Here is a 26,509-nt window from a genome sequence, read left to right as displayed (position 1 = left end):
GCCATGCTAAACTGCCCGTAGTGTTAGGTAAATGTAGGGGAATGGGTGGGTTGTGCTTCGGCGGGTCAGTGTGGACTCGTTGGGCCGAAGGGCATGTTTCCACATTGTAAGTAATCTAATCTAATGATCTGCCTGAAGTACTCACAAAGCAAAGCTTTTCACTGTGTCTCAGTACACGTGACAATAAATTCAATTCAATTCAATAGTGGACAGTGAAGAAGGTTATCTAAGATTACAATGAGATCTTGGATCACCCACGCCAGTGGGTCAACAAATGGTAAATTGAGTTTAGCTAAATGCAAGGTGTTATATTTAGGTAAGACAAACCAGGGCAGACTTATACAGTTAATGGTAGGCCCCTTGAAATTGTTCTTTCGGTTTTTAGTTATTCAGGAAACGTTGGATAATTAAAAACCAAAACTAACTCCTGGGTAATTAATAACTTGATTCCTCAATTTAGCAAATATACCCTCAACTATATCTTCCCCCAATGCCATATAACCTCAGCTGCCAATCTGATACCTGCTTCCAAATGAGACCTGACACCTACTTACTCCACCTAGCACCCAATATCCCATCCAGGAACCTGATAGGTGCCTCCATCACTAGACCTATGTCTGTGATCTGACATCCCAGTCACCTCCTGCTGACAACTATGACAATCTTCCAGTCTTCGTGTCTGCACTAAATGACATGATAAGACTAAAATAATATAAGCCTATCACTTTTGACTGAAGAAGCAAAGTGGAAAAGGCCAAGGCGAGGCAATGCAAGATCAGGATACTGTGAGATAAGGTCAGAATGGGTGAGCTCAATGACAAGGAGCGAAGAGCTTGAAGATACAGCCTGGTCCATCCAGTCCTTGGCCTGGGTGTATATCCATTAGCACAAAATGTCCTTGGTACAGCATTGAATTGCATAAGTAAGTGGACTGGAGATGTGCCATGAGAGTCCTTAAAGGTTGCAACATGTCAGATGCCAATGTCTGCAGATGTATGGTGCATGTTGGCCGGGACCCATGCGGAGTGCCAAGCAGTTGGGAAAATAGGGTGAGATTGGTAGTAATGAGTTTCTCAGCTTAAACAACAAAGGGCCGATGCTCTGAGCACATGTTGACAGGTGAGACATGAATCTTAATGGTGTATGCCTGAAGCCCTCCTTCCATCCATTTGTGGGGATTAGCTGTCAGTATTCTGCAAGTTTACTTTTCTTAGACATAATTTCCCTTCCTCCCATCTGCCTGACAGAAACTAGAAAGCAACAATTCACAATATGTGAGTCAGAGGTTTGCTGGAGGCCTCCATCTTGGACAGCAGTCACCCTCATCTCAGTGCACAGTGTCTGCATGCATCAGGTCCACTGAAAATGTCATTGGATATCTACCAGCCTCTCCACGCTCTTATGGTACATCTCAGATCCACTCAAATTGAGTTCAACACTTCAATGTTGCAGTATGGAGCACACTGGCTCCTTTGCAATCTGCTGCTCGGACACTTAGTTTATAGAAATAGACACCCATTTTGTAGATTGGACCTCATAACGTTTCGTGGCTTCTTGTTTGCTCTCCAAACCCATCAGTCACTTTACACCGATTTGGATAGTAATAGCATCTCTGCTTCGTCTTTATGAATTTTGCCCACTCAGCCAGACCTTAAAGACTCCACAGTACATCTGCCTTCACTCACCTCATATTTTAGCACATAGCAGATTGTCATGTTTGTTAGCATTGATGAAACAAGAAGGTTGGCATGTTGCTGCACAGCACAGTGCTACAACAATGTCACACCAGCAGCAGGTGTGCAGCTTATGTAGAAAATGCATGTGATGTACTGCAAATAAATGGCCATGTCTAAGTCTAAGGGGAGTACTCAATCATGTTAAGGGAAACCGTCTCTGTCCAGGGATGCAAGCATGATTGTTTAAGGGCAGCATCTGCTCTCAGTCCAGAGATTCCAACACAATTAGTTGCCCACCTGGGCTGGTCAACTTCATGGAGTCTGGGGACTGGGCGACAGTCAGCCATGCATGTCCAATTCAACCAATTTTGTGAGCTGTGTTAAGTCTGTCAGGGGGCTGCATGCGTGTCAATCCAAATTGGGGTTATCTGTCAAGATTCGTCGAGGTTAGTGGGACATGGTCAGACTGGGTGCGTGCTAAAGGTGGTTTATCAGCAGCCACTGTTGTGGAGACGTTGGTCAAATTAATTCTGGGTTTGAAGGCAACCTGATGGGTCGCGGATGGGGCACCAATTGTCAAGGGAAAATTCAATATATTAATGGGGCGCAGGGATAGGGAGCTGGTTAAGGGTGGAATGATCTCACAGTAAAAAGTGTGGATTATTGTGGGAGTGAGTGTTGTCAACTGAACAACCATCCTGGCCTTGATGGGGGGTTGGGGACAGTGCTGCAATGAAGCCGAGGATTTCTCTTTGAGTTCTTTCATGCTGGCCCCTGATGAGACCTGAGAGATAAATGACAATCTTAGCATTTGAGTGTCTTCTGGTACAGCATCTGACTGTCACTGGTTTTCCCAGTGGACAAACCAACATGGCTTCTCTTGAAGACTCCAGTTAAAAGTTACCATTGGGTCGGGTCACAATCCACACAGCTGCTGCTTGGAAAAATGAGAAAAATGTTCAGATGAGAGCTACTTTTAAATGTAAAAAAAACTTTACCTTACAGTCATTTCCAAATTTACTGCCTGCTCTTCTTCTCTTCACCTATAAATATTGGATCAAACATCCCAACAGTGGTGGCATTGTGAGAACAAACTGCTGATTGACCAAGAGCTCTAGAAGGTGAGCTCCAGTCTCTGAAGGGATCAAGAGTTTTAGCTGCAATTAATTAATTGCCAGATATGTATTAAAGGTGGTCTGGGGTCTCAAAAAAAGTGACATTTGTATCTTTCATCAGGCAATTGCCATCCCAACAATATTCTGCCCAAAATGAATGTTAATAAGAGATCAAATCCAATTATCATGCTTTTCACCATTTGAGTCTTGGACAATGTTTTGAGAGCACACACGTCATGTGGAGATTTGATAGAAATCCTAGACAATATTGAGAAAGTGGTAAACACCTTCTGAGTGTGATGCAAGAGAGAAGGCTGAAGAGGAAAGAACTGATAAACGTGCTACGAACAAGCTGCCCTGAGGTACCTGAATAGATCGAAATATTTTATGTACCAACGTCACATCTGCATTAACCTTGGAAAAGACAAAAAGGCAAAAGCAATAATTTTCAAATACTGTCTTTGTCAAAATCCCCCTTGGGCTTGGTTGAAGTTGAGTGTCAGTTTGTATTTGACAACATTTGATATGTGCTTCAGCCAATTTTCATTTATCACTCACTCATGTCAACTCATCCCATATTATTAGTAGTTCTTGTTACACCAGACTCTCCCCAAAAAATCATCCGAAACAATACTAACCTTCAGCCAGCTTCTCATATGTGCTTCACCAAGAATAAATAACTTGCAATGTCATTGGGATGAAAGTTGAGAAAAAGGTGGTGTTGTAAGATTTTTAAAAACATATTTTCAGAACAAAAATCCAGTTTAATACACTCCATCAATATGTATATGCACATATATAACACTCTAAATATATTCAAACACCACAAGGTGCTTAACAGGAGCATTATGAAGCAAAATAAGACACAGAGTCGACTAAGGAAACAATATATCAGGTGACCAAAACTTGGTCAAGGGTCTGGATTTAAGGAGTGTCTTAAATGAGAAAATAAGGTAGAGTCATAGAGATGTTCAGCATGGAAACAGACCCTTCGATCCAACCTGTCCATGCCGACCAGATATCCCAACCCAATCTAGTCCCACCTGCCAGCATCCAGTCCATATCCCTCCAAACCCTTCCTATTCATATACACATCCAAATGCCTCTTAAATGTTGCAATTGTACCAGCCTCCACCACCTCCTCTGGCAGCTCATTCCATACACGTACCACCCTCTGCGTCAAAAACTTGACCCAACCGTCTCTTCTATATCTTTCCCCTCACTCTAAAACTATGCCCTCTAGTTCTGGACTCCCCGACCCCAGGGAAAAGACTTTGTCTATTTACCCTATCCATGCCCCTCATAATTTCGTAAACCTCTATAAGGTCACCCCTCAGCCTCCATTGCTCCAGGGAAAACAGCCCCAGCCTGTTCAGCCTCTCCCTTTAGCTCAAATCCTCCAACCCTGGCAAAAATCCTTGTAAATCTTTTCTGAACCCTTTCATGTTTCACAACATCTTTCTGATAGGAAGGAGACCAGAACTGCATGCAATATTCCAACAGTGGCCTAACCAATGTCCTGTACAGCCGGAACATGACCTCCCAACTCCTGTACTCAATGCTCTGACCAATGAAGGAAAGCATACCAAATGCCTTCTTCACTAGCCTATGAACCTGCGATTTCACTTTCAAGGAGTTATGAACCTGCACTCCAAGGTCTCTTTGTTCAGCAACACTCCCTAGGACCTTACCATTAAGTGTTTAAGTCCATTGGCCCATCTGGTCAAGATCCTGTTGTAACCTGAAGTAACTCTCTTCGCTGTCCACTACACGTCCAATTTTGGTGTCATCTGCAAACTTACTAACTGTACCTCTTATGCTCGCATCCAAATCATTTATGTAAGTGACAAAAAGTAGACGGCCCAGCACCGATCCTTGTGGCACTCCACTGGTCACAGGCCTCCAGTCTGAAAAACAACCCTTCACCACCACCCTCTGTCTTCTACCTTTGAGCCAATTCTGTATCCAAATGTCTAGTTCTCCCTTTATTCCATTAGATCTAACCTTGTTAATCAGTCTCCCATGGGGAACCTTGTCGAACGCCTTACTGAAGTCCATATAGATCACATCTACTGCTCTGCCCTCATCAATCTTCTTTGTTACTTCTTCAAAAATCTCAATCAAGTTTGTGAGACATGATTTCTCACGCACAAAGCCATGTTGACTATCCCTAATCAGTCCTTGCCTTTCCAAATACATGTACATCCTGTCCCTCAGGATTCTCTCCAACAACTTGCCCACCACTGACAACAGGCTCACCAGTCTATAGTTCCCTGGCTTGTCTTTACTGCCCTTCTTAAACAATGGCACCACATTTGCCAACCTCCAATCTTCCGGCACCTCACCTGTGACTTTTGATGATACAAATATCTCAGCAAGAGGTCCAACAATCACTTCTCTAGCTTCCCACAAAGTTCTCGGGTACACCTGATCAGGTCCTGGGGATTTATCCACCTTTAACCGTTTCAAGACATCCAGCACTTCCTCCTCTGTAATATGGACATTTTGCAGGATGTCACCATCTATTTTCCTACAGTCTAAAACTTCCATATCCTTTTCCACAGTAAATACTGATGCAAAATATTCATTTAGTATCTTCCCCATTTTCTGTGGCTCCACACAAAGGTCGCCCTGCTGATCTTTGAGGGGCCCTGTTCTCTCCCTAGTTACCCTTTTGTCCTTAATATATTTGTAAATACTCTTTGGATTCTCTTTAATTCTATTTGCCAAAACTATCTCATGTCCCCTTTTTGCCCTCCTGATTTCCCTCTTAAGTATACTCCTAATTCCTTTATACTCTAAGGATTCACTCGATCTACCCCGTCTATACCTGACATATGCTTCCTTCTTTTTCTTAACCAAACCCTAAATTTCTTTAGTCATCCAGAATTCCCTATACCTACCAGCCTTCCCTTTCAACCTGACAGGAATATACTTTATCTGGATTCTTGTTATCTCATTTTTGAAGGCTTCCCATTTTCCAGCCGTCCCTTTACCTGTGAACATCTACCCCCAATCAGCTTTCGAACGTTCTTGCCTAATATTGTCAAAGTTGGCCTTTCTCCAATTTAGAACTTCAACTTTTAGATCTGGTCTATCCTTTTACATCACGATTTCAAAACAAATAGAATTATGGTTGCTGGCCCCAAAGTGCTCCCCCACTGACACCTCAGTCTCCTGCCCTGCCTTATTTCCCAACAGTAGGTCAAGTTTTGCACCTTCTGTAGTTGGTACATCCACATACTGAATCAGAAAATTTTCTTGTATGTACTAAAGAAATTCCTCTCCATCTAAACCCTTAACACTATGGCAGTCCCAGTCGATGTTTGGAAAGTTAAAATCCCCTACCATAACTACCCTATTATTCTTACAGATAGCTGAGATCTCCTTACAAGTTTGTTTCTCAATTTCCCTCTGACTATTAGGGGGTCTATAATACAATCCCAATAAGGTGGGCATCCCTTTCTTATTTCTCAGTTCCACCTAAATAACTTCCCTGGATGTATTTCAGGGAATATCCTCCCTCAGCACAGCTGTAATACTATCCCTTATCAAAAATGCCACTCCCCCTCCTCTCTTGCCTCCCCTTCTATCCTTCCTGTAGCATTTGTATCCTGGAACATTAAGCTGCCAGTCCTGCCCATCCCTGAGCCATATTTCTGTAATTGCTATGATATCCCAATCCCATGTTCCTAACCATTCCCTGAGTTCATCTGCCATCCCTACTAGGCCCCTTGCATTGAAATAAATGCAGTTAAATTTATTAGTCCTAACTTGTCCCTGCCTGCCCTGACTGTTTGACTCGCTTTTGTTCTCAACTGTACCAGTCTCAGATCGATCTCTTTCCTCACCAACTCACTGGGTCCCACCCCCACACCTTACTAGTTTAATTCCTCCTGAGCAGCTCTAGCAAATTTCCCTACCAGTTATATTAGTCCCCTTCCAATTTAGGTGCAATCTGTCCTTCTTGTACAGGTCACTTACACCCCAAAAGAGATTCCAGTGATCCAAAAATGTGAATCCTTCTCCTATACACCAGCTCCTCAGCCATGCATTCATCTGCTCTAGCCTCCTATTCCTGCCCTCACTAGCTCGTAGCACTGGGAGTAATCCAGATATTACTACCCTTGAGGACCTCCTTTTTAAATTTCTGCCTAACTCTCTGTAATCTCCCTTCAGAATCTCAACCTTTCCCCTTCCTATACCATTGGGTCCAATGTGGACAATGACCTCTTGCTGGCCCCTCTCCCCCGTGAGAACATTCTGCACCGTCTCTGAGACATCCTTGATCCCGGCACCAGGGAAACAGCACACTATTTTGTCTGTTCGCTGCTGGCCACAGAAATGCCTTTCTGTACCTTGGACTAGAGAATCCCCTAACACAATTGATCCCTTGGAAGCCGACATACCCCTCGTTGCATTAGAGCCAGCTCAATACCAGAAACTTGGCTGTTCATGCTACATTCCCCTGAGAATCCACCCCCTACATTTTCCAAAACAGCATATCTGTTTGAAATGAGTATATCCACAAATGACTCCTGTACTAGTTGCCTTCCTCTCTTACCTTTCCTGGAGTTAACTCATCTGTGTAACTGTATCTGAGACTTGCCCCCCTTCCTATAACTGTCATCCATCACATACTGTAGCTGTTGCAAATTTCTCATTGCTTATTTCTGTCTCTCCAACTGATCCATTCGATCTGATAAGATTTGCAGCCAACAGCATTTATGGCAGATATAATCCACAGTAACCCTTAAACTCTCTTTAAACTCCCACATCTGACAAGAAGTACATATCACTCTATTTAAGGCCATTTTTGCTCCTTCATAATCTACAGACCCAGAAAATAACACCGTCTTATTCCTCTACAAACACTGTCCCAGGTTAAGTTAGTAGTTATGGCTTGTATTTTAAGTTTAAGAGACATATCTCCAAAAAACATATAATCAAGAAAGAACTCACTCTACTCCCTACTGCAGATTCTCTGTAAGCCATACTTAAAAACAACAATTAACTTATCTGATTCTGTGCTGTGAACTTCGCCCAACAGTTCCTCCAAGATCAGTTGTGAATTTCACTGTTTGTTAATTTTCCCAGATGCACTCTGATGTCCAGTGATACATGAATTCAAACAGCAAAGGCGGTAACTGTGCAGGTTCTCTCTTTCTCTCCTGCAATTACCTCGCCATGTGCTTCCTTTGTCTGTTCTTCTCCCTTTTAATACTGCTGTTGTTTTGACTTTTTTTTCTCCATAGTTCCAGAAGAATACAACAGTATATAAATCAGTAATTGCTGCTCCTGGAATTTGAGGAAATCACCTCCAGCATCTAAAATACCTCAAAAAAGCAGCAGCTGTTACAGCCAGAAATTTTTCACATCCTCCATCTTGGATTACCCAGAATTGAGAAACTGCACTTAAGAGAATTCAAGTTTGTAGGGTCTGACAGATGACTGCATAGCTACCATATGTGGAGCAATGAAATTAGAGATGTTCAAGAGGTCACAATTAGATGTATACAAATATTATGGAATGCTGTGAAAAAGTGTAAGGATTTGAAAGCAAGAATGAGAATCTTTGAAATAAACACTTGACTGAAAGCCACTCTTGGGCAGTGAACACAGGGATCATAGTAGAATGGGACAAGTTAGAAGACACGCAAAAGGTTCCTTGAATGACCTCAAGTTTATAGTGGGTATTTTGGGAGAAGTAAGCCAAGAATGCTTTGGACAAAGTTTATAACTTTCTTGTAATTATGTTGGAGGTGATGGGGTGGAAACCATCCAGAATAGTTCTGGATTAGTAAGCAGATGAAAGAAAGAGCTAACAGTCCTTTATATGGTCCAGCCAGAATGATGACATTTTTTTCAATATATTCTTTCAAATTTCCATCATTTAAACAGAACAGAATGGAGATATGCCAAGCCAAGCAGAGTGAATGGAAAAAGAGAGAATAATAGTTTTATTGGACAGCAGGACACCAAAGATAAAGATGAGGATGAGGTTGAGTGAATTAGCAACAGCAACAGAAATTTTGCTGTAAATGTAGGATGAATTGTGGGATTTTTCTTTTCTGGAGCATACACAGGAGGAAGAAGGAACAAAATTTAAAGGTCTCACTTAAGTAGTCAGAGATAAATATTCCTGTGACTGATATGATGGAACCAGCAAGATCACATGAGGCAGTTAGTTCAATAGAGGTGGTGATGAACATGGATTGGGGAGTTTACAGTAAGAAATAAACTTGAAATGGTTAAGAGAGTAGGGGACCTAGAGGAGAGAAAATAGGATGCATTTAAATGGAGGCATAAAATATTGCCAATGAGACATTGTTTGATACAAAGGAAAAAGGAAGACATCAGTAAAGATATCTCAGTGAAAAAACTTTTCCCATACTTCAGAGAGCAGCAGAGCATAAAGCCTTTGAATGACAGATTTGAAATGAGATGGGATTTTGGAACCTGTGAGACGTTTTGTTTTCATATAAAATTATGGTAATCGTGCCAGGGGAATTAAATCCTCCCCTACTACAAGAACCTTCAAGCATCAAGCTCTCCAGCTCAGGTACAAACATAACGATGCAAACAATAACAACAATTTATCAACCCTCTCAATGAACTGGAAGCAGTCTTCAAGTTGGATGGAATGTCAATGACACGATAGTGAAATGGCAACTCTTTAGTTTGCAGAGTTTCTTAGTTTGCTTTTTTTTCTGTAATTTATGGAGAAAGTGATTTTCTATATTTTTCTTTTGGCAGAACAAATGGAAGCATGGTTTAAATCATATAGCAGTTTGAACACCATGGGCTGTGACGGGACATCTAGTAGAATGTATGAGTGGTCTAGTGACGACTATCCTTATGTCGCGAACAACTCACTGCATCTTTTAATTAAGTTTGGGATGTCAAGGGATGATTCTCACAAGATGGCAGCAAGTTACCTTTTAAGAGGGATTATTGCTTATTAACATCATTAATTGTGAATCTCATCTCATTAACATGCACTTTTCTATCTTACCAGGGACTCTGAGCAAACTCGACATTGAAAACATGGAAGTCAGAGCATGTACCTAGCATTGTTTCCTTTAAAATATCACCATGTTGTATGTGAGGTAGTTTCATTTGACCATATCCTCAATTTGTAGCCATTGATCATCATGCCCAAATTGATAGCTTCCATGGAGTCATATGCAACCCATCTTCAGTCTACACAAGCAAATCTTTTATTGCCAGCCAATCCTATCTGACATATGAACACTCTTGCCCTGAGATGTTGTTTGATCATAAGCAACATGGAGGTCCTTTAGACCAAGCAGATAGCTGAAGCCATCAGGTACCCAATCTGATTTCTATGTCAGGTGTTTTCGATGTCTTGTTTGTTTGGAGTGTTTGGTAACATAGTAAGCTCATTATCAATGTGGTGAATTGGACCATTAACAAAATATTTAACAAGCAAAAGTCTGTGAATTGGCAATGTGTACCTTCTCTCAGCAGAACCATAAGATAAACTAGAAACATCCAAAAACAGGACATTGACACTAGCTAGATCTGATCATTATCAGACATGACTCTTTGAACCACATTCTCAAAATTCACAGCCCTACCTCCGCACAAATGGTGATACAGATCACTCACTGGTGTGCATCAGGGTTAGGATTGAAGATTTTTTTCATTCAAAGCAGATGTAACCATTCTCATATCAACAATCATTGTGTCCACCCATACAAGAGTTCATAGTTGCTTGACTGGATTGAACAAGCATTCCCACACAGCATGGAGAAATGATATCAAACACAGTTTGAGAAACAAGAGTGGAAAAGTGTTGGCATGCTGAAGTTCACATCACTGTCGTGGAACATGTCAATGAAATCAAGTGTTCTGCTGCCATTTATCATGAGTGAGAGAGAAAAGATGCTGAATGTACTAAGAATTGCTCAAAATAATTACAACAGGCTGCAAGGCAGTGCATTAACAATTACTACTCACAATTTTGCCTGATATTTTGGATGTCCTTTGACACAAAGAATGCCAGGGGCATGAATGAAAAGATTAAAATGGCAACAGGTCCATATTCAAAGGATCTGCTCCATTGAAAACATAGGTAGGGAAGCCCATCACTGATTGCAATAAGTAATTGGAGAGATGACATGATGGCACAGTAGTTAGCACTGCTGCCTCACAGTGCCAGAGACCTGGGTTCAATTCCTGCCTCAGGCAACTGTCTGTGTGGAGTTTGCACATTCTCTCCGGGTGATCCGGTTTCCTCTCACAGTCCAAAACATGCAGGTTAGGTGAATTGGCCATGCTAAATTGAAGGGGTAATAGGTGTAGGGGAATGGGTCTGGGTGGGTTGCTCTTTGGACGGTCTGTGTGGACTTGTTGGGCCAAAGGGCCTGTATCCACACTGTAAGTAATCTAATCTAAAAGATGGCTGGATCTGTACCTATGATTTGCACTTTAAGGAGAACACAGTTACCAAGGAAAGTCTGGAGACATTAAAAGCCAGCTGGTCAATGGCAGACCTGAATGAAGAACTAACATTGGAGTAGCTCAGCAAAGTTATTGACTTTCTTCTGTGGGGGACAAAACTCCAGATGCTGTTGTTCAGAGTTTAGAAAAGATTTACAAGGATGTTGCCCGAGTTGGAGGATTTGTGCTATAGGGAAAGGTTGAATAGGCTGGGGCTGTTCTTCCCTGAGGGGTGACCTCTAGAGGTTTATAAAATCATGAGAGGCATGGATAGGATAAATAGACTAGGCCTTTTCTTTGGGGTGGGGGAATCCAGAACTAGAGGGCATAGGTTTAGGTGAGAGGGGAAAATTTTGAAAGGGACCTAAGGGGCAACTCTTTCACACAGAGGATGGTGTGTGTATGGAATGAGCTGACAGAGGAAGTGGTGGAGGCTGGTACAATTACAACATTTAAAAAGCATCTGGATGGGTATATGAATAGGAAGGGTTTAGAGAGATATGGGCCAGGTGCTGGCAAATGGGACTAGGTCAGGTAAGGATATCTGGTCAGCATGGATGAGTTGGACCAAAGGATTTGTTTCTGTGTTGTACACCCCTAAGACCCTATGGTGCAATATCACTCAAACTAACCATGCACGTGATTTGTACAAACCTCTCTGTTGCCCTGAGGAGAAAAGGGTAGTGCTTCAGGTTGTGCATGAAACAAACAGGGAGTTTTTTTAATATTCATTCATAGAATGTCATTGCTGGTTGAGCCAGCATTTATTGCCCATTCTTAATTGCTGATAAGAAGGTGGTGGTGAGACACTTTCTTGAACTGTTACAGTGTGTCACACAAAGTGCTGTTCGGAAGAGTTGCAAGATTTTGATCCAGTGAAAATGGTAATTTTTTTTCAAGTCATGCTGGTGTATGACTTGGAGGGAAACTTGCATCTGATGGTGTTCCCATACATTTATTCTCCTTTGTGGGTGGCACAGTGGCACAGTGGTTAGCACTGCTGCCTCACAGCGCCAGAGACCCGGGTTCAATTCCCGCCTCAGGCGACTAACTGTGTGGAGTTTGCACGTCCTCCCTGTGTCTGCGTGGGTTTCCTCCGGGTGCTCCAGTTTCCTCCCACAGTCCAAAGATGTGCAGGTCAGGTGAATTGGCCATGCTAAATTGCCCGTAGTGTTTGGTAAGGGGTAAATGTAGGGGTATGGGTGGGTTGCGCTTCGGCGGGGCGGTGTGGACTTGTTGGGCCGAAGGGCCTGTTTCCACACTGTAAGTAATCTAATCTAAAGTAAGTAATCTAATCTTTATCCAGCTAGGTGGCAGAGATCAAGGCCTTGGGAAGATGCTATTAAGGAATGTTGTCGAGTTACAACTTGTAAATGGTATATACTGCTGCAACTGTGTATGAGTGGTGAAGGTAATGAATGCTGAGGTATGACTCCAAGCAATCGACAGCTTCGCAAATCCTTATTCACTTCAATTTTGCTCGGGCTTCTTGATACCTTATTCCTAAAATACAGTCTTGATGTCAAGAGTAGTTGTTCTCATTTCATATCTAAGTTCAGCTTTTTTGTCCCCATGTTTAGATAAAGGCTGTAATGAAGTCATGAGCTGACTGGTTCTGGTGGAATGCAATAAGCAGGTCACTGTTGAATAAGTGCATTTAATAACAAGGTCTCTAGGCACTTCCATCATTTTGTTGATGATTGAGCATAGACTGATAGTATAGAGATTAACTGAATTGGATTTATTCCACTTCTTTTTCTGCATAGGACAGTTATTGGAGGTAGAAACGTGTTGTGGCTATACTGATGCAGCTTGGCTAGATGTAAAACTATTTCTGGAGCACTAGTCTTTAGTATTGTTCTCAGAATATTATCATCTTGTATACTGTTTGCAGTATCATTTGTCATCAGCCACCTCCAGTTATCAGCTGGAGTGAATCCCTTCTGCATTCTTTCTTGAACTAGGAAGTGATCCCTTGGCATAACAGTAATGTTAGAGTGGGGGATATATGGGGCTAGGAGGTTGCAGGTTGTGGTGAAATGCAATCCTGCTGCTGCTGATGGCCCAAAGCACTTCAAAGATGCCCAGTTTTGAGTTGTTGGATCTATTTTAAAAATCTATCCTATTTAGTTGGGGTGGCACGATGGCTAGCACTGCTGTTTCACAGCCCCAGGGTCCAAGGTTCAATTCCAGCCTCAGCTGACTATCTGCGTGGAGTTTGCACATGCTTCCCTCTGTCTGCATGGGTATCCTCTGGGTGCAGCAGTTTATTTCCACATTCCAAAGATGTGCAGGTCAGGTGAATTGGCCTTGCTGTTAGGTATGTTAGTCAGAGGGAAATGGGTCTGGATAGTCTTGGATGGTCGGTGTGGACTTGTTGGGCTGAAGGGCCTGTTTCCACAATTCAGGGAATCTAATCTAAAAAAAAGCACAGTGTTAGTGCCATACATGTGATGGAGCAAGTCTCAACATGAAGCTGAAACTTTATCTTGTGTGGTTGGTCACTCTGAGCAATGCCATTACATTCAGTTGTATGTGCAACAGGTAGCTTGGTAAAGATGAGGTGAAGTAGGATTGAGTTTGAGTTTGATTTATTGTTGTTACGTGTGCCAAGATACATTGAAATATGTTGTTTTGCGTGCTATACAGGCAGATCATACCATACAAAGTGCTTCAGGCTAGCTGAACAGAGTGCAAAATACAATGTTCCAGAGAAGGTGCACAGAGAGAAATCAACATTAACATTTGAGAGATCTGATCAAAGTTCTGAAAACAGCAGAGAAGAAGCTGTTCTTGAAACTATTCATATGTGTCTTCAAACTTTATATCTTCTGCCCAACAAAATATGGTGGAAGACAGTATAACCAGAGTGGGATAAGTTTTTGATTATGGACTGGGCTGTGTTCATGACTCTCTGCAGTTCTTGAGGTCTTGGGAAGAGCATTTGCCACACCACTGCATCCAGATAGGATGCTTTCTATGGTATAGCGATAAAAATTGGTAAGAGTCTTTGTATATGTGCCAATTTTCCTTAGCCTTCTGGGAAGTAGAGGGATTGTTGTACTTTTTTGACCGTCATGACAACGTGGGTGGACCAGGACAGATTATTAGGAGATCACCAATCCCAATAACTTGACGCTCTCGACCATCGCCACCTCAGCACCATTGATGCTGACAGATGCATGCTGATCAAGCTTAACCTCATGTTGGTCCACTCACCATCTGCCACAACCTTAGTCTAGCAGCCATGTCATTAGCTTATAAGTAGAGGCGCAACATTTGGAGATGGACATCTCCTTTACAACCCTATGTGCTTCTTCCAATTAATGTTCAACAAGAAGAAATAATGTTTCAAGAAACTAAGAAAACAATATTTGGTAAAGAATCTTTCATAGTATAAATCTCAAATGACACTTATTTAACTGATGCCGTGATGTCTATGGAGTCCGGAGTTAACATTGAGGGCCAAGATTAGAGTGGTGCTGGGAAAGGACAGCAGGTCAGGCAGCATCCGAGCAGCAGGAACCGAAACATTGATTTTCCTTCTCCTCTGATGCTAACTGACCTGCTGTGCTTTTCCAGCACCACTGTAATCTTGATTCTGGTCTCCAGTCCTCACTTTTGTCTAGTTGATTTTAACATTGAAGGCTCCCAGTGCAACTCCTTTTTAACTGTACTCCACTTTGTCACTTCCTCTGTCTGGGTGCCAAGACAGAATATACCCATGAATGGTGAGAGTAGTCTCTGGGACATTACTTCTAAGACATTATTCAACAACTATGATTAATATATTTTCTTGACATATTAGTACAGAGGATTATGTAAGGTTGACAGCGCTAATTTTGCGGATGTCGTTCTGGTGCCAAGATCATTGCTGGGTGGTCCATTCACTTTCATTCATTCTTTAGATTGTACACACTAGATAGATATAACTGGATAGCTTGCTGAACAATTCAGAAAACAATTAAGGCATAAACACATTGCTGTAGATCTAGAGTTGCATGTAAGTTCGATTAGGTAAGGGGACAGATTTCTTTCCCAACAAACAATAATGAAACATGGGTAATTGTTTTGTGACAACCAACAGTGCTTTCGCAGTCATTATGACATGAGCTTTTAATTCCAGGTTTATTGATGGAACCAAAATTACAGTAGGTATTGTTATTTCCTCCGAGCATTAGCTCTGGCCTCTCAATTCATAGTCCAGTGACTTTATCATTAAACATGCACCTCCACAAAAACAGGTTTCACCACAGTGATTACAACAACTAATGATGTATCTCCTTGTTGAGAATACTGGGAAAAGTATTTGTTACCAGAGGAGCTTCAGAACTAGACCGTTTATATTTGATATAATCTTCCCAGTCTAGCAGCTGCAAGACAATTTGCATGAACAAAGGAGATCACTGTGTATCGTCTTCACTGATGTCACCAAAGTATTTGATCACATGAGCAGAGCCAATTTATTTAAGCAGCTGGAGAACATTGGCTGTCCTCAGTTTACTTGTCTACAATGATCAGGCCCGGATAACATGTGCTGGGCAGGAGAAAGCCAGAACAGTTTCCAGCTTCACTGTTTCAGACATATGCTCAGTATCACTTGGCGTGACAAAGTCATCAATTCAGAGCTCTGGGGCATATCGATTCATTAGGATACACGCAATGCTGACCCAACAACACCTGCATTGGCTTGGATAGATTATGACCATATGCACAAAGTCCTTCAGTATGGTGAACTGATCATAGATTATGCGTTTAGACAATAGACAATAGGTGCAGGAGTAGGCCATTCTGCCCTTCGAGCCTGCACCACCATTCAATATGATCATGGCTGATCATCCTTAATCAGTATCCTGTTCCTGCCTTATCTCCATAACCCTTGATTCTATTATCCTTGAGAGCTCTATCCAACTCTTTCTTAAATGAATCCAGAGACTGGGCCTCCACTGCCCTCTGGGGCAGAGCATTCCACACAGCTGCCACTCTCTGGGTGAAGAGGATTCTCCTCATCTCTGTCCTAAATGGTCTACCCCATATTTTTAAGCTGTGTCCTCTGGTTCAGCACTCACCCATGTTTCCTGCCTCCAGAGTGTCCAATCCTTTAATAATCTTATATGTCTCAATCAGATCTCCTCTCAGTTTTCTAAATTCAAGGGTATACAAGCCCAGTTGTTCCAGTCTTTCAGCATAAGGTAGTCCTGCCATTCCAGGAATTGACCTCGTGAACCTACGCTGCACTCCCTCAATAGCCAGAATGTCTTTCCTCAAATTTGGAGACCAGAACTGCACACGATACTCCAGGTGTGGTCTCACCAGGGCACTGTACAGCTGCAGAAAAACCTCTTTGCTTCTATACTCAATCCCTCTTGTTATGAAGGCCAGCATGCTATTAGCCTTCTTCACTATCTGCTGTATCTGCATGCTTACCTTCATTGACTGGTGTACAAGAACACCCAGATCTCTTTGTACTGCCCCTTTACCTAAATTGATTCCATTTAGGTAGTAATCTGCCTTCCTGTTATTGCCACCAAAGTGGATAACCGTACATTTATCCACATTAAACTGCATCTGCCATGCATCTTTCCACTCACCTAACCGATCCAGGTCACCCTGTAATCTCCTGACATCCTCCTCACATTTCACCCTGCCACCCAGCTTTGTATCATCAGCAAATTTGCTAATGTTACTATTAATACCATCTTCTATATCATTAATATATATTGTAAAAAGCTGCAGTCCCAGCACTGATCCCTGCGGTACCCCACTGGTCACCGCCTGCCATTCCGAAATGGAGCCGTTTATCACTACTCTTTGTTTCCTGTCAGCCAACCAACTTTCAATCCAAGTTAGTACTTTGCCCGCAATACCATGCGTCCTAATTTTGTTCACTAACCTCCAATGTGGAACTTTATCAAAAGCTGTCTGAAAGTCCAGGTACACTACATCTACTGGATCTCCCTCGTCCATCTTCAGAGTTACATCCTCAAAAAATTCCAGAAGATTAGTCAAGCATGATTTCCCCTTCATAAATCAATGCTGACTATGACCTATCCTGTTACTACTATTCAGATGTGTCATAATTTCCGGGAAGACCACACCCTCCGCGACTCCCTCGTCAGATCCACATCCCCCACCAACCCAACCTCCACTCCCGGAACCTTACCCTGCAACTGCAAGAAATGCAAAACTTCACCCACACGTCCCCCCTCACTTCCCTCCAAGGCCCGAAGGGATCCTTCCATATCCATCAGAAATTCACCTGCGCCTCCACACACATCATTTACTGCATCCGCTACACCCAATGTGGCCTCCTATACATTGGGGAGACAGGTTGCCTACTTGTGGAACGTTTCAGAGAACACCTCTGCGACACCCGGACCAACCAACCCAACCGCCCCGTGGCTGAACACTTTAACTCCCCCTCCCACTCCGCCAAGGACATGCAGGTCCGTGGCCTCCTCCATCGCCAGACCATGGCAACACGACGCCTGGAGGAAGTGCTCCTCATCTTCCACCTAGGAACCTTCCAACCACAAGATTAATGCCGATTTCTCCAGCTTTCTCATTTCCCCTCCCCCCCACCTTTTCTCAGTCCCAAGCCTTAGACTCAGCACTGCCTTCTTGACCTGCAATCTTCTTCCTGACCTCTCCGCCCCCACCCCCTCTCTGGCCTATCACCCTCACCTTAACCTCCTTCCACCTATCGTATTCCCAACACCCCTCCCCCCAAATCCCTCATCCCTACCTTTTACCTTAGCCTGCTTGGCACATCCTCCTCATTCCTGAAGAAGGGCTTATGCCTGAAATGTCGATTCTCCTGTTCCTTTGATGCTGCCTGACCTGCTGCGCTTTTCCAGGAACACATTTTTAAGCTCCTCCGTGTCGTAATTTCATCCTTTATAATAGACTCCAGCATCTTTCCCACCACTGAGGCCAGACTAACTGATCTATAATTTCCTGCTTTCTTTCTCCCACCTTTCTTAAAAAGTGGTACAACATTAGCCACCCTCCAATCCGCAGGAACTGATCCTGAATCTATTGAACTCTGGAAAATAATCATCAACCCATCAACGATTTCTCAAGCCACCTCCTTCAGTACCCTGGGATGTAGACCATCAGGCCCGGGGGACTTATCAACCTTCAGACCTAACAGTCTCTCCATCACCAATTCCTGGCAAATATAAATTCCCTTAAGTTCAGGTCCTTCAGCCACTGTTACCTCATGGAGATTGCTTGTGTCTTCCCCAGTGAACACAGACTTGAAGTACCAATTCAATTCTTCTGCCATTTCTTTGTTCCCCGTAATATATTCCCCTGTTTCTGTCTTCAAGGGCCCAATTTTAGTCTTAATCATTTTTTTGCCTTTCACATACCCAAAAAAGCTTTTACTATCCTCCTTTATATTTTTGGCCAGTTTACCTTTGCACCTCATTTTTTCTCTGCATATTTCCTTCTTAGTAATCCTCTGTTATTCTTTAAAAGCTTCCCAGTCCTCCGTTTTCCCACTTATCTTTGCTATGTTATACTTTTTCGCTTTTAACTTTATATGTTTCTTATCTTCCTTCATCAGCCACGGCCACCCATGCCTCCTCCTAGGATCTTCTTCCTTTTTGGAATGAACTGATCCTGCATCTTCTGCATTATACACAGAAATATCTGCCATTGTTCCTCCACTGTCATCCCTGCTAAGGTATTGCACCATTGAACTTTGGCCAGCTCCTCCCTCATAGCTCCATAGTTCCCTTTATTCAACAGAAGTATTGTCACTTCCGATTGTACCCTCTCCCTCTGAAATTGCAGATTGAAGCTTATTGTATTATGGTCACTACTTCCCAATGGCTCCTTCACTTCAAGGTCCATGATCAGTTCTGGTTCGTTACACAATACCAGATCCAGAATTGCCTTCTCCCTGGTCGGCTCCAGCACCAGCCGTTCTAAGAATCCATCTCTGAGGCACTCCACAAAATCTCTTTCTTGAGGTCCAATACCATCCTGATTCTCCCAGTCTACCTGCATGTTGAAATCCCCCAGAACAACTGTAGTAATATTTTTGCAACAGGCCAATTTCAGCTCCTGATTCAACTTACATCCGACATCCAGACTACTGTTTGGGGGCCTGTAGATAACTCCCAAGAGGGTTTTTTTAACCCTTAGAATTTCTCAGCTCTATCCATACTGACTCTACATCCCCTGATTCTAGGTCCCCCCACGCAAGGGACTGAATATCATCCCTTACCAACATGGCCACCCCACCCCCTCTGCCCATCAGTCTGTCCATACAATAGCACGTGTAGCCTTGAATATTCATTTCCCAGGCCCTGTCCACTTGAAGCCACGTCTCAGTTATCCCCACAGTATCGTATCTGCCAATTTCCAAAAGAGCCTCAAGCTCATCCATCTTATTTCTAATGCTTTGTGCATTCATATATAGTATTTTTAATTTGTTACTGCCCTTACCCTTCCCAACAACTCCTATTTCACTCAACCTTCCAGCATGATCCCTTTCTGAGTTTTCTGCCTCATTGATACAGTTGTCTTTCTTGACTTCCTTTGTTCTAACTTTCCCTTCAATTTCCTTCTTAAACATCCGCTACTTAGTTTAAAAGTAGCTGTGTTGCAGTAGCAAACCTGCCTGCCAGAATGCTGGTCCCCAACCTATTAAGATGCAAACCGTTTCTCTTGTATAATTTATGCTTACCACAAAACATACGCCAGTGATCCAAGAATTTAAATCCTTGCTTCCTGCACCAGTTCCCCAGCCACACGTTCAAGTCCATTATCTCCCTGTTTCTGGCCTCACCAGCCTGAGGAACTGGAAGCAAACCGGAGATAACCACCCTGGACGTCCTGCTTTTCAGCTTTCTTCCTAGTTCTCCGAAGTCCTGCTGTAGTATGTCCCACCTCTTCTTCCCGACATCATTTGTGCCGACATGTCCCACCACCTCTGGCTCTTCACCTTCGTCCTTGAGGATTTCTTGCACTCTGTCTGTGATGTCTTTAACCCTGGCACCAGGAAGGCAACACACCATCCTTAAGTCCTGCCTGCTGCCACCAAAACCCCGGTCAGTTCCTCTCACTATGGAGTCCCATATTACCACGGCTCTGTGCGATGTCCAACTCTTCCGCTCTGCCTCCACGCCAACTTTTGATTGACAGACCTGGACGCCTCACGGACTGGCAGTGTCATCTGTCTCTACTGTTTCCAAAGATTCAACTTGTTCCTGACAGGTACTTCCCCCGGGGTCTCTTGCACCTGTCTCCTCTCTACCTTCCTCACCATCTGCTCTCTTCTGGTATGGTCGGTGTAATAACCTCGCTGAAGGTCTTGTCCAGAAAGATCTCATTCTCTCGGATGAGCCTAAGGTCCTTGAGTTCTTTCATTAGTGCTGCAATATGCTCTGTCAGTAGCTGAACGTGCACACACTTTCCACACTTATATGAGCCAGACACATCAGAGTCGTTGACCTCCCACATCAAGCATGTAGCGCACTGAACCAGCTGGGCAGTCATGTCTTCACCTTCTTCAACTGTGGTGTAATCACTTCACTTAACCTCCTTGTCAAAGACTCCTGAGCTAAAGCCTCACACTTCAATCCACAGGAACTTCCTTGGACCCTCTTTTTGGGGCAAGTCTGTGGACTTTTAATTAAGGTTAGAGGTGGAGGGTGGGAGAGAGGCCCTACTTTGTAGGACCTGGGGTCTAGAACACATCCACTTAAATAACAATCACTTTTCTTCCCGACCAGCTTTGCGCTCCGACTTCACTTCCGCCCAGCACCCACCGTTCTCAGCATTCATACCTCTATTACAAGGCGAACTGCAAATGGCATTTGAAGATGGTGAACATTGACACTGATAACTGGGAGGTAGTCACTGACAGCCATGATGTCTGGAAGCTAACTGTTTGCAAGGGCATTGGAAGAGGTGAGTGGAGACTGTTACGATCCCAGCTCATGTTATTACTGGATATGTCAGATCGCAGATTGAAACCTACCTTATACCTCATATTTTGTTTAGTTTTGCTTTCAATTAACTGGTTTTTCACTGAAATGTAAGCGCACAGTGCTTTAAATTTTCCTTTAACAATAAGACATAAGTTTTGTTTTTAATTTAAAAATTGAAAATAATGTGGAATAAACCAAATTGAGTGATTTGGTTAAACTATTTGTTTATGAATGCAAAGACATTTACATACACAAAAAATGTAATGCTACTAAAAGCCTATCAATTCCAGAATATTCCTTCATAAATCAAAAACATACCCAACAGATTTTGGATAGTACCCAAAGCATCCTGGTATAGCATCCAAAAACATCACACAGAAAGCATTCAGACCTGAGTACCTGTCAGAGAATCCCTACACTGTGGAAACAGGCCCTTTGGTCCAACAAGTTCACACTGACCCTCTGAAATGTATTTTACCAAAACGCATTCCCCTATCCTATTACTCTACATTTGCTCCTCACTAACACATCCCTGAGCACGATGGGCAATTTAGCATGGCCAATTCACCTAACCTGCAGATCTTTGGATTGTGGGACAAAGCCCACACAGACTTGGGGAGAATATGCAAACTCCACACAGACACAGTCACCCAAGGCTGGAATTGAAACTGGGTCCCTAGCACTGTGAGGCTGCAGTGTTAACCACTAAGTCACCGTGTCTCTAAAACCTTGGCAACCTTGAACCACTTATGGCTTTGGCTGACAGATTAGAAATACTAATAGCTTGTTCCTAGAGATATTATACACCTGACCTTAAATGTACTGAAATTTAACTGAATATCAGTACTTTAATCTAATTTCACAATGTCCTTCCTTCTTAGGAATGCTGGTCTATACACACAAATAATTTCACAATATACCTCAGAACTCAAAATAAAACTGAAATAAGAATATCTCTTTCCCTAAGCTATAGATGTTTATCCAAACTGTGAAAAAAAGTATGTTCCAGAAATCATTATTGAACAATAAGGCTCCATTATGTCCCTTGCTGGGTTGCAAAACAAAATTTAAGGAAAATAAAATTCCATTAGTGGTGCAGAAGTACTTCCCACAAACGATTTTAACAGAAATCACCATGGCCACAGAAATACTTATTAGTTAATTATTAACTTCAGAAAGACACAAAACGCCATTAACTCAGAATCCAAGAACACAAATTTACAATCAATGACATTGGATACAAGTATCAATCACATAGTTACATCACGCAACAAACAACTCAGCTAGCTGTCAAGAGAGCCCAGAAAAATCAGAGGGCTCAAAGTTTGCACTTGCTCAGCCAACAGGATTCCTCGACAGCAAATGTAACTGGAAGTGTGACAGCAAAAAGGAGGAAGTAAGATACACCAGATGATAGTTAACTCAAAGTTGACCACCACATGCAAATCATCTTTTAAGGCAGAAGTCTATAACTCAAATCAACAGATGATTTAACAAAATCACCTAATTACATAAAACAGTTATTGTAAGTTAGACAACATCTAGCTTAAATTTTGAACAAGAAAACTCCACTTGCATTTTTCAGAATGGCTGCTTAAATTTTCTTTGGGGCAAAATAAATTTTAAAGCAACCGGAAGGTATTTGGATTAATTTGAGGCATTCATAAATTGTCTAGTTTATACTTTCAAGTGCCATTTAGGCAATGTATTAATAATCGCTTAAATAAATGCAACTGATGCCATACAATAATAAGGCCTGAGGGATTACACAAAGATGATCAAGGATGGCATGCTAAACTTGCTTGCACAATTCATAATCCTCTACACTTTGCCTGTTTACTGAATCTTGTGATCAAGGTCTTACTCATCACTAATAGCTGAATCTATCCCTTTTTAAAAAAGGCAATTTCAATTTCTGCAGGAGCTCAGTTAATCACTTGATCCATGAAGTTCTGGCACAGAATTAGGAGAATGTATCACAAATCTCATCCAGAAAAAGTTCCAATGCGCTCAAAGTAATGTTTTCCTTTACAGAGCAGTACATTTTCCTCAGGCGTATCCCAATCTCTAGCTATGGGAAGCGAGTGGAAGACCTGTTGTAAGCAGCTGTTTATACTTGTTGTTCAACATTTGTATAGATCCAAATCTTCCAATGGCTAAATAGTAACTTCTGTAGCATGGTTTGAACGTTGGAACTTTCCAGAATTCCCAGAACAGCTAACTCTGAGAGAATTGTCAAGGCAAGTGAAAATTCCAATAGGCAACTCCTTTGTGCCTGGTACAACCTGAAAATGCCCCTTTAAGTTGGAGGGTACCGACTCAATGACCTTTAACAGTTCTCCAAGAAATTTAGCCGATTACTCTAACTCCCAGGTTACTGAATTTAAAACTCAACCCCCTCCATCATCCAAAAACCCATAACACCCTAGACCTCAACAAGCACACCTGACCCAGCGGGCCTCCCCTTCCTTAAACAGACCTAACACTCAGTGCCCCCAAGATGAACTCATTACTGCCCCAACCTGACAATCCTCCTTGACGCAACAGTCCCTCACTGGGACCAAATTGCCCGTATCTCTGAGAATCTGAAACTCACATTCCATTTCTACTGACTATACAATCTTATCAGCTTACCTGGCATTCTATCCACCATACCCACCTGGCACTCAACACAATGCTAGCCCAACTGGCATCTTAACCATCCTCACTCACTTGGAACCTTAGTTCCTTACCAGCTTGGCAGCTGACATCACTGACTAAGTTGACATTTAAACACCCTCCCTGCCACCCCAATCCACTTCACAACACAGATCCCACTCCCACCTCCACGCCCCCACAGAAGCACTTGGGACTCTTCCATGAAAAAACTTCTTCCCACCTTATCCAACACATTTGCCTGTTACACTACCACTCTAACCAATATTCTATCCTACCACACTACCAGATATGATAACCCTCCACTCACACTTCTGGCAAGTTACCCACATCCCTACCTACCTCCCTATTGACCCACATTCTCCTCCATCCTCAACTAATTTACATCCCACTCTAGCCTCACACTTACATGTTCACTTACCCTTTCAGAGTAGCTGTCAGAATGACTCGCTGTGCTGCTGCCAATTTAGGCTTCAGATTAAATCACAGGTACGACTAAAAAAAGAGCATAATTTTGATGCTGATTCTCTCCTCTGCTGGCTCTCGTGCTTCTTGGGCAGAACTGGTCTAAAGGTAAATAGATATTTTAGCCAGAATTAAGATTTATGGATTTAATTGCAATTTCAGGACTATATGTGAATAGTTCTTCCACTAAAGTATTGGAAAACAATACAGAAAAACGCTGTGGAAATTTCAGTCTTTTTTTGATAAATGCTTAGAGATTGTAATTCACTGACATTTGTTTTCATTTTCAAACTTAATTTAACAAGTAAGAAGTGCATCCTTGCCCAACAGAAAATTTTGATTTAAACCAATTACATAATTGACAACTGATAACATGTCTTGATCTGAGCACCTGATCTCTTCCATTTGCTAAGATTGAACTTTACTAAGAATGGACAAATGCGAAGCAAGAAAAATAGAAATTGGGGGAAATATGCAATGGAGCAGTCAGCATTTCCAAAAAGAAAGTTTTAGAGAGGTCATTTCTGACTTAGCAGTATGTTTTCAGATTTTGTCTGTCGAGTATTATGTAGTATTTTCCACTCTTATTTCGGTTTTCTTTCAAATTCACCCTCTTGCTCCTACATATCAATAACACATCTCATCTCATCTCTATTCAAGGTTATTAGTTACTTCCATGCATGTATGATCCAATACACTTTAATTAATAATCTTATTTTTACAGAGTAAATGAAGCAGAAAATTCAATAAGAATATACTTCTATTAAGATATTTATGCTTGTCAGCATAATTCAGATAAAGTTGTATGCTGTGAAATGTAAATATCCTAATCATTTGCATGCTATCAGTAACATTTCTTCATGATTCATATTTTCACGAAACTATATTCCTTGCAGTAGTTTAATAATGGACTTACTGCTGAGTTAAAACTACACAAATCAGAATGCCTATTGTTTTAATGAAGAATGCAATTTAATAATATTCATGAACACTTGCTTATTGGGGCCCTTCAGTAATTAGACTACAACAATAGCCTGATTCAGAATCAGTGGTATTTTTGAGGCAAACTCAAAAATAGGGGCTTTGAGAATTTATGTTTTTGAAAACAGTCTTTACAAATCAGCCAAATTTAATGCTAACTTCAAATTTATGATCAGTATGAATAGGTTAGAATTACATATTTATTGTTGCCTTTCATTATATTCATGTTTTTCTTAAAGCCATCAATTAAGACTTTCAGTACATTAATCAGAATTTATGCTAAAAACATTTTTCACTAAAAAGATGCAGAAAAAAATTGGTTTCTTGACTTCTTTGATGAGTGTTTAATGATCAGTTTTATTCTTGATTTATAATCTTCATTTTGAAATTACTTGCCATGTTTAAATATCTAGATGGATAATGATTATGCCATGATGAATAATGGTTACATTAATGTAACTTCAGCTGAGTAAATCTTTTCAGATTTAATTCCGCCTTCATCTTCTACATCATTACCAATACTCCTTCAGAGTTGCAGTGAATGATTATGCATTAACTGTTTTATTAGTGTGCTGTCACCCAAATGTGACTCATGACTGTTTTGACTGATAGTTTTCTGGATTGTAGGTGTGCAATCCTGGATTTTTCTCTACTTATTGGCAGGTAGCGAGTGGACACAGTGAGAAGTGAAACATAAATTCATTCTGCCATACCATAGCACACTTCACAGTTTTCTCCATATTTTTAACTGTCATTTCCATGATGACATCCTTTGTCCCATTTTCCACATCATTTGAATGCACTGACTTATATTTTTAAAAAAGGAGATTCAGGATTATTAAATATAAAAGAAAAATGTGCAAGTAATTTTTTTTTAAATCTAGGCATACACATTTCAATGCTTTATGTGTTTCCAAATGTGGCCGAGCAGAGGCTGAGAGCTAAGTTTGGTACCCATAGGAAGGGCCTCAAACAGGACCATGGGTTCATGTCACATTACAGGTGACCACCATTGCACTATACACACACACAGATATTCCTACACACACACACACACACACACTCCTATACACACATACACATGGACAGACGAGCACACAGACACCCACACACACCCTTACAGACACACACACTCACACATATACCCCCTCACAGACTTAAGACACTCTGCACTCACTACATACACTTTCTCACACTCACAACCCCC

This window comes from Chiloscyllium punctatum, chromosome 5 (assembly GCF_047496795.1).
Source record: "Chiloscyllium punctatum isolate Juve2018m chromosome 5, sChiPun1.3, whole genome shotgun sequence".
In the NCBI taxonomy this organism is placed as follows: Eukaryota; Metazoa; Chordata; class Chondrichthyes; order Orectolobiformes; family Hemiscylliidae; genus Chiloscyllium; species Chiloscyllium punctatum.
The sequence above is the reverse complement of the archived record's forward strand: the minus strand, read 5'-3'. Positions refer to the sequence as shown.